This window comes from Camarhynchus parvulus, chromosome 12 (assembly GCF_901933205.1).
Source record: "Camarhynchus parvulus chromosome 12, STF_HiC, whole genome shotgun sequence".
In the NCBI taxonomy this organism is placed as follows: Eukaryota; Metazoa; Chordata; class Aves; order Passeriformes; family Thraupidae; genus Camarhynchus; species Camarhynchus parvulus.
The window spans coordinates 4,062,481-4,074,605 of NC_044582.1; the positions used below are offsets into that span (position 1 = coordinate 4,062,481).

General features: G+C 44.7%; 1 protein-coding gene across 4 annotated transcripts in view; it reads right to left on the reverse strand.

Annotated features, from left to right (window-relative positions):
• Positions 1–12,125, reverse strand: part of MAPKAPK3 (MAPK activated protein kinase 3) — an 81,833-nt gene that overhangs the window by 15,341 nt on the left and 54,367 nt on the right. The window lies entirely within an intron of this gene.

Below are 12,125 nucleotides of genomic sequence, written 5' to 3' on the forward strand. Positions count from 1 at the left end.
CTGATCTCTAGAAGTGCAGCAAGAGCTCATCCCTCCTGATCCTGCAACCTCTGCACAAGAAGTGTGTCCCCTGCTGTCTGAATCACTGCTCTCTACCCAACACCACAAGTGAGCTTTGTGCAGTAGGGGCACATTGCTGAATCGTGCCTGCTCCTCTCTGCCTCAGCTCTCCAGACAGCACTAACACTTTGTGACAGACCCTCCCTGTACTGCACATTTGTACAGCTCCTGCACAATGCAGCTGTGATCTGAGTTGGAGAGGGTATGCCCTATGGTAATAATCATGGTGATGATGGAGCAGCAACAAAACTGATGCTATATAAAGCATTGTTAAATGTAGTGAAACAGAATAAAAAACAAGCAAAGAACAACCACCTCTGATATATTTATGTTAGAAAAGGCTCACAACAACTGTTTTCAGATAGGCAAATAAAAAGTATCATTGATGACTATTAGGCCTTAGCCTGAAGCTCTTTTACTCACATTTGCTATTAGGTTCCAGTGAAAACACAAGTGCATGATAATTGCTGAAAACAAGAATTAACATGTAACCTGTCATTAGGGACCTATGACTCAGAGTAGGAAACTGCTCCCATCCAATAGCCAAGTTAAACACAAATGGTGTCACAGGCACCTTCAATACAGGCCAACACGTTTTTGAAAGGTCACAGGAAGGAAGATGCAAATTCTGTTTTCTTTATTGACTTCAATACAGACAATTTACATCACTGGGAAAGAAAATCTTACACTTCTTTGCTGCTTCAGCATCCCTTTCAGCAGAGCAGACAAAGGAACATGGCAGGAAAGGTCTGTAGCCCTTCATACAATGCTGAGGAAGTGCTTGGGAATGACTGGAAGGAGGGTAAATGCTTGTCTTCCAGGCCAGGAACAGGGTGACAAGTGCTCCTCTGCTGAGGGCACATTTTTGGTTTTCTGTGAAGCACAGGAAGGCTGCAGGAGGGGACAAGTGGGCTCAGGAGGGCAGCTGGCCCTGCAGCCGAGTGTGCAGCTCCACTGAGCCCACCCTGGCCCCAGAGCTCCTGCACAGCTCCAGATTTCCAGCAGAGCAGGGGCTGCAGGAACTCTCTGGCCAACAGCACTGCCCTGGCAGCCAAGCTCCTTCTGCAGGGCTGTCATTGTGCACCCAGAGCACGCCCTTGGGGATCACCGTCTGCCCCTTCCTTCCTGCTCCAGCCTGGCTCTGGCCTCATTTCCAACAGAAATAACTTCCTCAAGAGAGAGATGGCTCCAATTTGGACAAAGAGCTTGCTAGTGAGTCCAAGTGTGCTTGCTTTGCTTCTTTCAGCCATCAGCCCATTCAGCAGCCTTTCCTTCACAGCCACTGGGCTCTAGCTCACTAGGACTGTCCATCAGAATTTTCCCCTCTGCCCTTCTGAGTTTGGGCTGTTGCCTAGAGGTCTCTGCAAAAGTTCATTAAATTACATGTGCCACAATAAAGGCCAAACACCCTCAGGACTAACCAGGCCTTACAGTGTTCATTGTTTGGATATGACTGGATTAATGCCACTTCTGAGCAGGATGCTTCCAAAAGCTTCTCCTCTATCCTGTGCTACTGATCAGACATTCCCATTCTCTATACTAATGTAACTGCACTATCATCTGTGTCTACTGTGCTTGCACAGGGCACAGAGATGCTATTTTTCAGGTTTGTACCAAGTGCTTATGAAAACTGCTTCAAAGAATTCAATTCTCCCTCTCTGAAAAGCTTTTACAAGCATTTGGATGCACACAAGGATGCTGCAGTTTCTTTTCTCCACACTTCAAGTAAGTTTTGTACACTTTTTCGTGCCAAGATTGAATGCACTCATGTCAAGATGACACCTGGAGGAGCAGAGAAAGGGAAATTCAAAAATAAAGAGCACATACACATACCAAGTAACATCTGATATACCAACCAACTGTTAACCTTTGGATTTCTCCTTCTGAACTTCAAAAATAAATTAAATCTTCTCTTTATGTCTAAAACTGGAAGGCAGAACTGTATCTTTTAAGACATTTTAGAGACACAGACACTTGTAAAATGAAAGCTGTGTAGGGTTGAAAGCACCAATTTCTGCAAAATTTAGGTGATGATTTAGAAACACAGTCTAAAATTTTAGACTTGTGATTAAATATCACAAACTTGCAAAGAACCCAAATGGATATTTTGCCATCTTCCTTAGCCCAAAGAGCAACTATACTTCTATTGCTGCAATAGCTTTGATAAGACTTCAGCCAGGTTCCCCGACATTGTACAAAAGTGCAGAGGCAGTTGTGAACAAACCCAGAACTGCAGATCAGTTTTCCAGTGCTGCTGGTTTGAGGGAAGAGCAGCTTTGCCCACAGGAGCCCCCAGTCACTGCCCTAAAGCTCCCTCAGGGTTCAGCTGAGTCACAGCATGTCACCATAGGCTGTGGGCAGGACCATGAACAGCCCAATTTCAAAAGCACACAAACCCCAAGAGAAATGCTCCATCTCCCAGTTTCTCATGAGCCCAGATGACACAAAGCACAGCAGCATTTGCACAACTCCATGAGTGTGTGGTCAGACAAGACAGTTTGCATCAGGAGCTGCTCAGTACAAAATTGGAGTTTTGCTGGAGCTCAGCATCACCAAAGCACTGCCTAAAAGCAGCAGATGAAACAGGGAGGTCACCAAAAGTGGGGTGATGGATGGAAGGTAGGGAAGTACAGGATGCGATCCACACAACTGTCCTCAATATCTGAAAAAGCTGAAGAGGGAAGAGAGCAGCACAGTGGGAGTGCTCAGGCTGTTCCTGAGGAACAAGAGGGCAGATGCCAGCACACACTCCAGGATGTGCTGCCAGTTCAGGGCTGGGACAGTGCAGGGAGGCCTGAACTCTTATTCTGGGGCATTGGCCTTGCTGGGGTTGGGGAGCACCTGCCAAACAAATTCTAAACTGCAGGATTTATTGATAGAAAAAAAGGAAAAGGAAGAAAACGAAAAAGAAAACGAAAAAGAAAACGAAAAAGAAAACGAAAAAGAAAACGAAAAAGAAAACGAAAAAGAAAACGAAAAAGAAAACGAAAAAGAAAACGAAAAAGAAAACGAAAAAGAAAGAGTGACACAGTATCTTCTATTAGCTTTTCCATTGATTCAGTGTGGTGTACACAAGGAAGGACAGCAGGAGTCCTCATACCTTAATGGTCTGATCTATACCGGAAATAACCTCAGGGCTCCAGGGAGTGCCAAATGATCTTCTGGACTCTGAAACTGTAACAACTGAGAGGGAAGACATCCATGGGCATGGGTAGGGAACAGGCTGAGGACAGGAAACAACCACTTCTCAGTGACTTTCTCTTTAATATGCACTACCAGATTACACAAATTCCTGTCAGACCTGCTATCTGCTCCCTACATAGGAGATTAAGACCTCCACTATGCTTTTTTATTTACTTTAAACTTCAGCAGTTCTTCCTAGTTCCAAACAGGCTCTGTGCTTGGATTAGAAGTGTTACAGGCTCTGTTCTCATCTACTCCATGTGCTACAACAAAGCAGCATCTGACACTGCAACCATGTCTTCCTTATATGCACCAATTTCAGAATCTGAACTCCTCTTCACAAGACTATCAGTTTTATAATCTCTCTGCTATCTTCCTCACAGGAAGGCTTCCCATTATTAAAACAGAAATGGAACCTGAAGAAATTTTCAGTCCTAAGGCTCCTCAGCATGCAATACTGACATATAGGCACTTATATCTAGCTTATTTAAGTCTCTAGCTGGGAAATAAAAGGTCTAAGGGTCTAAATGTAGGGGCTTTTTGCCTGCTTTCCTCTTTGTGTGTGGCTGTTACAAAAATGCTGAGTCCTACAAATAAGCCTTGGGAACTGAATTCACACTGATGCACAGAACCTGACACCATTTGCAGCAGAGCAGTTCTTCCAGTCATTTTTTATTCAAGAGGGGTAGATGGCAAAAAAAGGCTTGGATAATGTTTCTTTTATCCCCTCCTTCCCCTGTGCTACTAAAAGAAAAGGGGGGAAAAAAAGAAAAAAGGAAAGAAAAAAGAGCTATCAGTATGGCCTTGGATGTTTTGTCTTTCATTACATCCTGATTATTTCCAATATATCTTCTAATTCAACGTCAATAATCTTTATCTGTTTCTAGGTCTCTTCAGAAGGGATAAAGCCATCCTTTGTGTTAGAGCACTCAAGGAATTGAAATGGTCAAGGTTTCCTTCCTCACACATCAGCAGTGCCCGTCAGTGGAGCTGCAGCACGAGCCATGAGTGTGCCTGCAATGGCAGCGAGTGGGAATCCACTCCTGCAAACCTCCAAGAAAGAACCCATTCTGCTCTTTAAAATGAAAGCAACACAATACACTTCTGCTGGAATTATTTAGCACTGAAGCATCAGTCTAAGGGCTAAAACCAGGGCAGGCACAGGTAGAGGGTCACCTGTAAACCTTTCACTTTTCTGCTGTTATTCCAAATCCTGCTTGGGATGTTGGAAATTAAACCTGCTTGGAGGCTTCATTGAAACAAAACTGTCATCCCAATTCCTGCAGAGCTGGCCAAGGCAGCATTCCCTGGCCTCTCCATGGGGCTCAGACAGACAGCCAGTCCCAAAGGTGGGCTTCTCCAAGCTAACAATAGGAACAACAGTGAGTAGCACAATTTTCCATCACTCCTGCCTGCGGTATCGAATTCTTTCCCTCACCTACTGAGTGTCAGGGTTGTACTGCCTGCACTGAAGGGCCTTTCTCTATCCACCTCTTCCCTCCACTCTTCCAGTCTCTACTCAGCTACTCCTGGAAATGGCAGAAGCTGCAGCAGATCTTTGAGGCCTTGCCAGCCCAAGCCAAAGTGCAAAGGACTCGGGGAGGATTCTCTGCACGTGGAGTCAGCCACGCTGAAATCAGCTCCCTGCTGACACACCCCACCTCAAATTCCTTACACACATGTTGTAAGGGGAAAACAGGAGAAAGGAGTGGGATGGACAAAGAGAAAAAGAACAGTTTAACAGAGAGATTTTTCTTTTTCTTCTAAGAGTTTGAGCACTGGATGTACAGCAAGTCTGCTGAAGAACTTTGCTCACTCTTGTTTCTCCATCCCCAGAGAGCACACACCACATAAATATTATTTTGCTCCAAGCCTCTCTCCTGCAGTGAATCAACCAGGTCTCTCAAAAATAACTTTGGTGTGGTTTCTGAATTTTATTTATTGTAGCAGTACTCGAGTCACCACCAGGCCTTCGCTAAGACTCTACAACCTGAGGTAAATAAATGAGACATAGCACTATTAATGCTCTAATTACACATGCAACTAGCCATTCACTCTGCAAAGGTCAGCTGTCTTTGCTCATAAACGTTAGTAGAGATACAGGGAATGAAGCTGAAATGGCAAGGCTGGGGGCCAGGATACATTTCAAAGGTATCCCCTTGCACATGTGAGGCTGACATAAAAGGAAGCACAAAAATGAGCCAAAATGCCCACAAAGAAAAGTGACTTTCCTGATACTCTGATAATCTTACATGAATGTATTTCAACTGCAGTGCCAAACACATGCAATGGTACATTCAACACCATGGGGTATATAGAGATTTAAATAAAAAGCATGCTATGTATTTTGCTAGAACCATAATATTACTTTGTATTTTAATACTGTGCTTGTTCTGTGTGGATGGAAAAATATTCCTACTGGCACTGTAAGATTCCAGCTTTTCTCAGTTGTGACAGGCTACAAACCAGCTGCATGTGGCTTCTGTTGTATTCAAAACACTGCAAATGGATTTTAGAAGAAAAATAAATCACCAACAGCTACTAACATGCTGCTACCAGACAGGAACATCCTCCAACCCTTGCTTGTACAAGAATGCCTAAAAATCAGCTCTTCTCTCTACCTTCTCCTGATGACAATTTCTACCACAAAATGCTGTTTAGCCAGCACTGACAACTGCATTCAACACCTGCAGTCAATATTCAGCAGCTGGGGAGACCTGCTGTAAAGCCCTTTCCAAAACCCAGACATGCTAATCTGTGATCAAAATAAAATAATCTCTAGCTCTGCCACTATTTTCACTCTTCCTAAATTTCCAAATTGAGGAAAAGGAAATCTAAAATCCCAGCTGAAAATTATGACATTTCTTACCTTGTAATTTTACTCAAGTGTCTGATAGGAGGTTTGCCTTTGAAAAGGGAAAGGAAAAAAGAGGAAAAAAAAGAAAAACACAAACCCACCCCTCAACACACACTTCACTCCTGCCAGCCATGAGTTCATAAATTCTGATAACAAGGAGTCAGCTGACTTGGCTTCAGTAATTTATACAGCTCAATCCTTGGCTGAGCAAAATGAATGAACCTTGCTTGTGAAACTTTGCAGTGTAAGAAAACTGCAGCAGTACAAAACACTGTGGCACTTCCTCACATCTTCAGCCAATCAAACTTTCCCTCTGCTGTGACTTTAGCTCTTCATAGAACACTAAAGTAAATTCAAGACTACAGTTTTGATCTTCCAGATGTCTAAGATCTTTATGCCTTGAATGAAAGCAAATAAAGGATCATTTAAAACTTTGAGATGTACCCTATAGCAAACAGTTTTGACACCTGCCAAAGTGAAATCTCCCACAAAGGGGACACATCCTGCCTGTCCAGGACTCACAGTTGTCTTGGGGCCAGTCTGAGACTGAGATACAGACTTCCACAAGAACTACGGCCATCACAAAAAACTCTATTTTCTGAAGTGCCAGTTGTATTTCCTTACCTTTGATGCTCTTCTGTGCAATGACTGATGCAGCAATACCTCCAGAATACACCAGCACTTTTTGTGGCCATGAAATGGGCTAGAACGTGCCTGACCCTCTGTCTCACATGCTTGTACATGCTGCACTGACAGTCACAGTTCTTCAGCTCCATTTAAACCATCCCTAATGCCCCCTGCTTCCAATAATGCCATTTCTGGTATATTTTGCTATATTTTTGTCTTATACCTGTTATTCTTTAATAAAATCAAAACTCCTTTACAGCATACCTAACTAGTGGTGACATTCTACACACGTTTTCCACAGAAAGAAGGGGAAAGAGCAAATATAGATTTTACTCTGAGGGCTCTAATTTCGGTTCTAACTGCCATGAAAATCACCTGTACTGCCTGTGTGAGACAGCAGGGCCACGATACCAACATTGGTAAGCCATGGCACAGCTTTGCTGGAGCAGGATGTCGCAGAAGGCACTGAGAAGATCTAAATCTGATGTTCTCTTTCCTAGCCTTTGTTCTAATCAGCAGTATGAAAATTAACACAGATGTGATAATACTAAACAAGGTAGAAGCAGAAATGAGGAACATGTTTAATCTCATTAACCACAGATAACAGTAGCTCTGAGAGAAACCTGAGCAGTCCCCCAGCCTTTCTCTGTATTTTTTGCATGTGTGACTACAGTCATGAAGAAAAATCACTAAAGAACTCCCAGGAAGGCCTTGACAGAGGATCTTTGGGTTGCCTGCTGGATTCCTGCTGTGGCCATTTGCCATGGGTCTGTCTTTCCACCCTTCTCTGAACACCAGCCCCATTTTGGGACAGCTGACACCTTAAAGAGCTTTCCCCTACACCTGCAGCCCTGCTCTCCTCCACGGCCCCATCATTTGGCAGAGAAATTCAGAACAAGATAGTCCTGTCATACCACTGCCCACACGCCTAAACTCCCTTTTAGCTGACTTCCCATCCCCTTCCACATGAATTTCAGGCTGCCATCCATGCATGCAAAGCTTGGCAATGTGCCACCCCAGGCCAGCTCTTTCTCAGACAGAGCTGTTCTTCCTCGACATCTCCTTCCTCTACACCCACATTTGTGCATTCTGTCGCATGGCCAAGCAGTGTCTCTCTCCTACTGCATCATCTGTCTCCAGTACTCCTAAATCATCCAAAGGACCCAGAAATAAACAAAAACTCTCAAATCTTTCTTCTCCCATTCCATGGGGCTAATCTACTTTGTTTAAGGGAAGACCTGCTAAGTCCCTGACATCAGTGGCACTGACAGCAGCCCCACATCTCTGGCAGCAGAGACACTGAGATTTGACCCAGTTATGGGAATCTCACTGGAGTGACTCTGGCCAGCACAACATCAAACACTCAATCCTAAAAGCTGTCACCTGTGGCAACTTAACTCCTCTGCAAAAATAAAACAAAGCCCTAAAGCCTTCAGCAAGGACATCTGTAAGATTTCTTTCGTGCTTCAAATCACTGCTGTGTGTTTTCACACTCGTGTCTGTGCAAGCTCTGCCGTTGGCATTTTCAAGCAAAGATCTGAATCTGTTTTTAAGGCACAACTCAGTCCATGGCTCTGTGGATGGAAGCTTAATGGTCCTCCAGGCAGAAAGATCCCTGGAACTGCTTATTGTGTACAGCCATGACATGACAGAGAATAGTGTGCCTGTGAACAGAAACAAAACTCTGCGGCATTCAGCAGAGCTAGAAATGCAAAGGAAGCCATTAAGAGAAAAAGTAGATTGTTCTCCCAAGAGTTCTTGTCCTTATTTTGTCTGAATATATGTTCTAAAGCTAAGTAAACCATTACACAGGAAAGGCAAGGAAAGAAAAGAAAAATACTCTGGGGGGAGGGGGAATTCAACAGATGGAATCAACACAGGCAAGTGACACTGCAGTAAAACTGTAATTTATGTTACAATTCTCACTGATGGCTTTTGCTGGGTCCACTGGCTCAGCCACCCCTGGTTACAGCTCTGCTTTTTCACAATGGCAGCAGAACCCAGCACGACTTTCCTTTCAAGCCCCACAGCACACTCCTGGAGCAGCTAATGCCTTACAGAACTCATTACTTGATGAAGTACTCTTTAATATCCACAATGCTGGAAAACACTTCTTGGAACGCAGCTGGGATCTGCCAGTTCATTCAAAGCCATACACTCCTTCACACTTCCCTTCAGAAACCTTAAACACCCTGCCAGCCAGCATTAACTAAGATCCCCCCACCAGGTAAATGCCCCATCCTCCTAATCCACAGCTTCCTGAGCTCCCCTTCTCCATCCAATCCTGGCATCTGCCCAGCCCAGCCAGGCTCCCACCCTGCCTGGCTGAGAACCCAAGCCCTGGAGACTCTCCTGCAATAGCTGAGAACTCCTGTTCCTGGTGAGGCACAGCTCCAGCTACACCAGGCAAGCAGACTTTATTTCCCCAGTCATCCCGAGGGAAGGGGATATCTTTCCATTTTGCTGCCCACTTTATTTCAGTTTTTAGCCACTTTGCCTACTCTAAAGATTTTCCCTGTACCAGGATATGCTATGGAGTGAGAGGTGTGAGCAGAGGGCTCCTACCCAACATCCATGTTCCATTTCTTTGACAGAGGTTAGAGAGGAATGGTCCACATTCCCTGCAGCCAGCTGACAGGAAGCAATCAGACACCACAAAGGTAGAGCAGAGCAGGAGCAGCTTAAATGGAAGGGTGTTATTTTGCCAAAATCAGGAGCATTTCCTTCCCATTCCTGAATAATTTCCTCTGTCCTCCTGCCTTGTGTTGGCTGCCTCATGACTGTACATGAAAAAGGAAGAGGAGGAGGATCTCAGGAATATTTGGAAGTCTGATGTTTTGATGTCTCGTCTAAAGCAGCACCATGCTGAGAGGACTGCACAGGGGTCAGAAAAATGGGATGTAGCAAAAGCACTGATGAAAAACAAGAATCATTCCAGGAATTAGATCCTTTTCATCTTTCCAAGCTGAAGCATATCCATCTCCCTTTCTTAAGGCACTGTCCTCCCCCTCCTCTGCCTGCAGCAGTAGCTGCCTGTGGTACACTGCAATGTTGGCTCACTTCCACAAGTCAGCATGTCTGAGAGAGTCTGGGTTGAGGCAGGGGGAGGAGGGAGTGACAAAGCTGGGGCAACAGAAAAGAGCCTCAGGAGCCACCTGCCTGCTCCCAGCTAACATCAATACTCTGGAAACAGCTGCCCCATGGAAGTGTTCCTGACTCCTGAGGTGATGCTTTCACAGAGGCAATGTGTGTTCATCCAGCTTCATTCTCCTGGACGTGACCCACCAGGGGAACAGGAAAACATCCCTGCACTGAAGCCATGCTAACAGGGAAACAGATTGTCCAAGCATGCAGCTGCTGCTCCCTCCACTGAGCTGCTCCAACACTTCACAGCAGGCAGTGGCAAAGGAAGAAGGCACTCAGCCATGATGCTCTTCCCTCTGCTTGGGAAGACAGATCCCCAGGTGGAGACTGCAGGGGTAAGGGGAATTTGCAGATTTTGAACATCATGCCGCACCCCAGAAGATCTGGATAACACCTGCTTAATATGCAGGATTTTGTCCAAGGCCTGTCAGGTGGTGGTAATTTCAACTTCCATGGGCTAATCCTTCTCCCATTACCAAAAATGCTTTATGTTTATTTATAAATGGCCATATAACACTTTCCCAAGCAGGGGCTGCTTTGAAAACCTTTAGAAACTATCTTGATCCATCTTCACCATTTCACAACCAAGGGAGGGGTCATTTGTTTGTAAATTTAGACAGATGTTTGACCCTCCTGCCCCCATTAGTCTCTAATGGGAGTGACAAGGGCTGCTCACAACCAGCAGGAGGCCACCCCCAAAGAGCATCCCAGTGTCCCTGCCACCACAGGCTTCTCCACAGCCAGTGCTCTGCTCGGGCTGAGGGAGGAGAACCCCTGAAGGTCTAAGGAGAGAACATCAGGACAGTGATACATTGTTCTCATCACACAGCTCTGCAGGGCGAGCTCAACCAGGTCATCAAACCCGATCCCTTTCAAAACACTTCTTAATACTAAATTATGATATCAACTATTGCAGGAGCTGGAGACATTTTTCAAACCTTCCTGCATTAAAACTCACAACTCCTGAAGTCTCAGTTTCTTCTTAGAAGTGACTATTCCAAACTAAGAGGCTGTGATATTTTGAACATAGGGGGGGTACTCTGCCAGAATTCATAATTATCACTATCTGTATTTCCAACTGCAAGATTAGAACTATTTTAGTCAAAACTAGAAGTTTCCACATGAAAATATGCACCAGATTGGTAGAAAAGCATTCATAGGTCCTGGACAGAACCACCATGGAAAACCATCAAGGGACCCTGGATTTCCAGATCAGATAATGCACAAATGCCTATTAAGTCTGGCTGCAGAAATCTCCTTCCAGACCCTTGCTCTGCCTGAATTAGATGAGGGTCTTCCACTTCACTACCTGAGTCCTTCCATCTCTTCCAGAGAACTCTTTGCATGCCTACAGCATGCAGTGCCTCCCAGTTTTCACACCTGAAACACAAGCTGGCAAAATAGCGACATAGCCCTGAATTCCTCAGAGCCCAGCTGAGGGGGAACCAATGTCTATTTTGGGAAGGGTATGGCTATTCTCACTTCTTGTGAAGAGTTTTTAAAGTTCCTGGGTGTTTCTTAGTGCAGGGGATACAAATTGTTGTATTTGATAAAGTTTTCATGCAATCACAGTACCATTTTCTGCTCAGTTTTAAGGGGGGTACTTCCAAAACCAATTGTCACACAACAAAAGAAAAGGTGAGCCTTAGCAAGAACACCTCCTCAGGGATACATGGATTCATTACAGGGGGAGGGGGATTCAGAAGAGAGCCTGTAGAAGGAAGACACCCCTAAGGCAAGCTTCACCAGCGTGGCAGAGGCAGAGAGCTGTACCCAGGACTCTCAGGGGATGCCAGGCCAGAGCTGCATTTACTTTCTAAATTATACACTGCCACAGCAAGAACTACTGGGAAAACACTCCTGCTATTTCCCAAAGGACTCTTACAGAAATCTCTGCTTCACTCACATATCCCAGGGAACCTTCTGTGAAAAGACCACAAGAACTTGGGATTTGGATTGTGAAAGTGAAGCCTCTTCATAACTCTGTAACATGCTTACCCAGGCAATTTCTAATAAAGGGTGATTCAGCCTCTGAATCAGAAAGAAAAATTATCTTGCCCGTTGAGAAAGATGGAATAAGGTTTGGCTGCAGGAACAGGACTGAAGTCTGGATGCTTAACTCAAATGACTAAGTGCTTATTTTTCACAACCCAAATTCTGGCTACCCCAGAATAGCACCAAAAAATAATGTTATAAAAAATAAAGTTGCATATTCAAATTAAGCAATTATTTAGAGGACCTAAAAATGAAACAG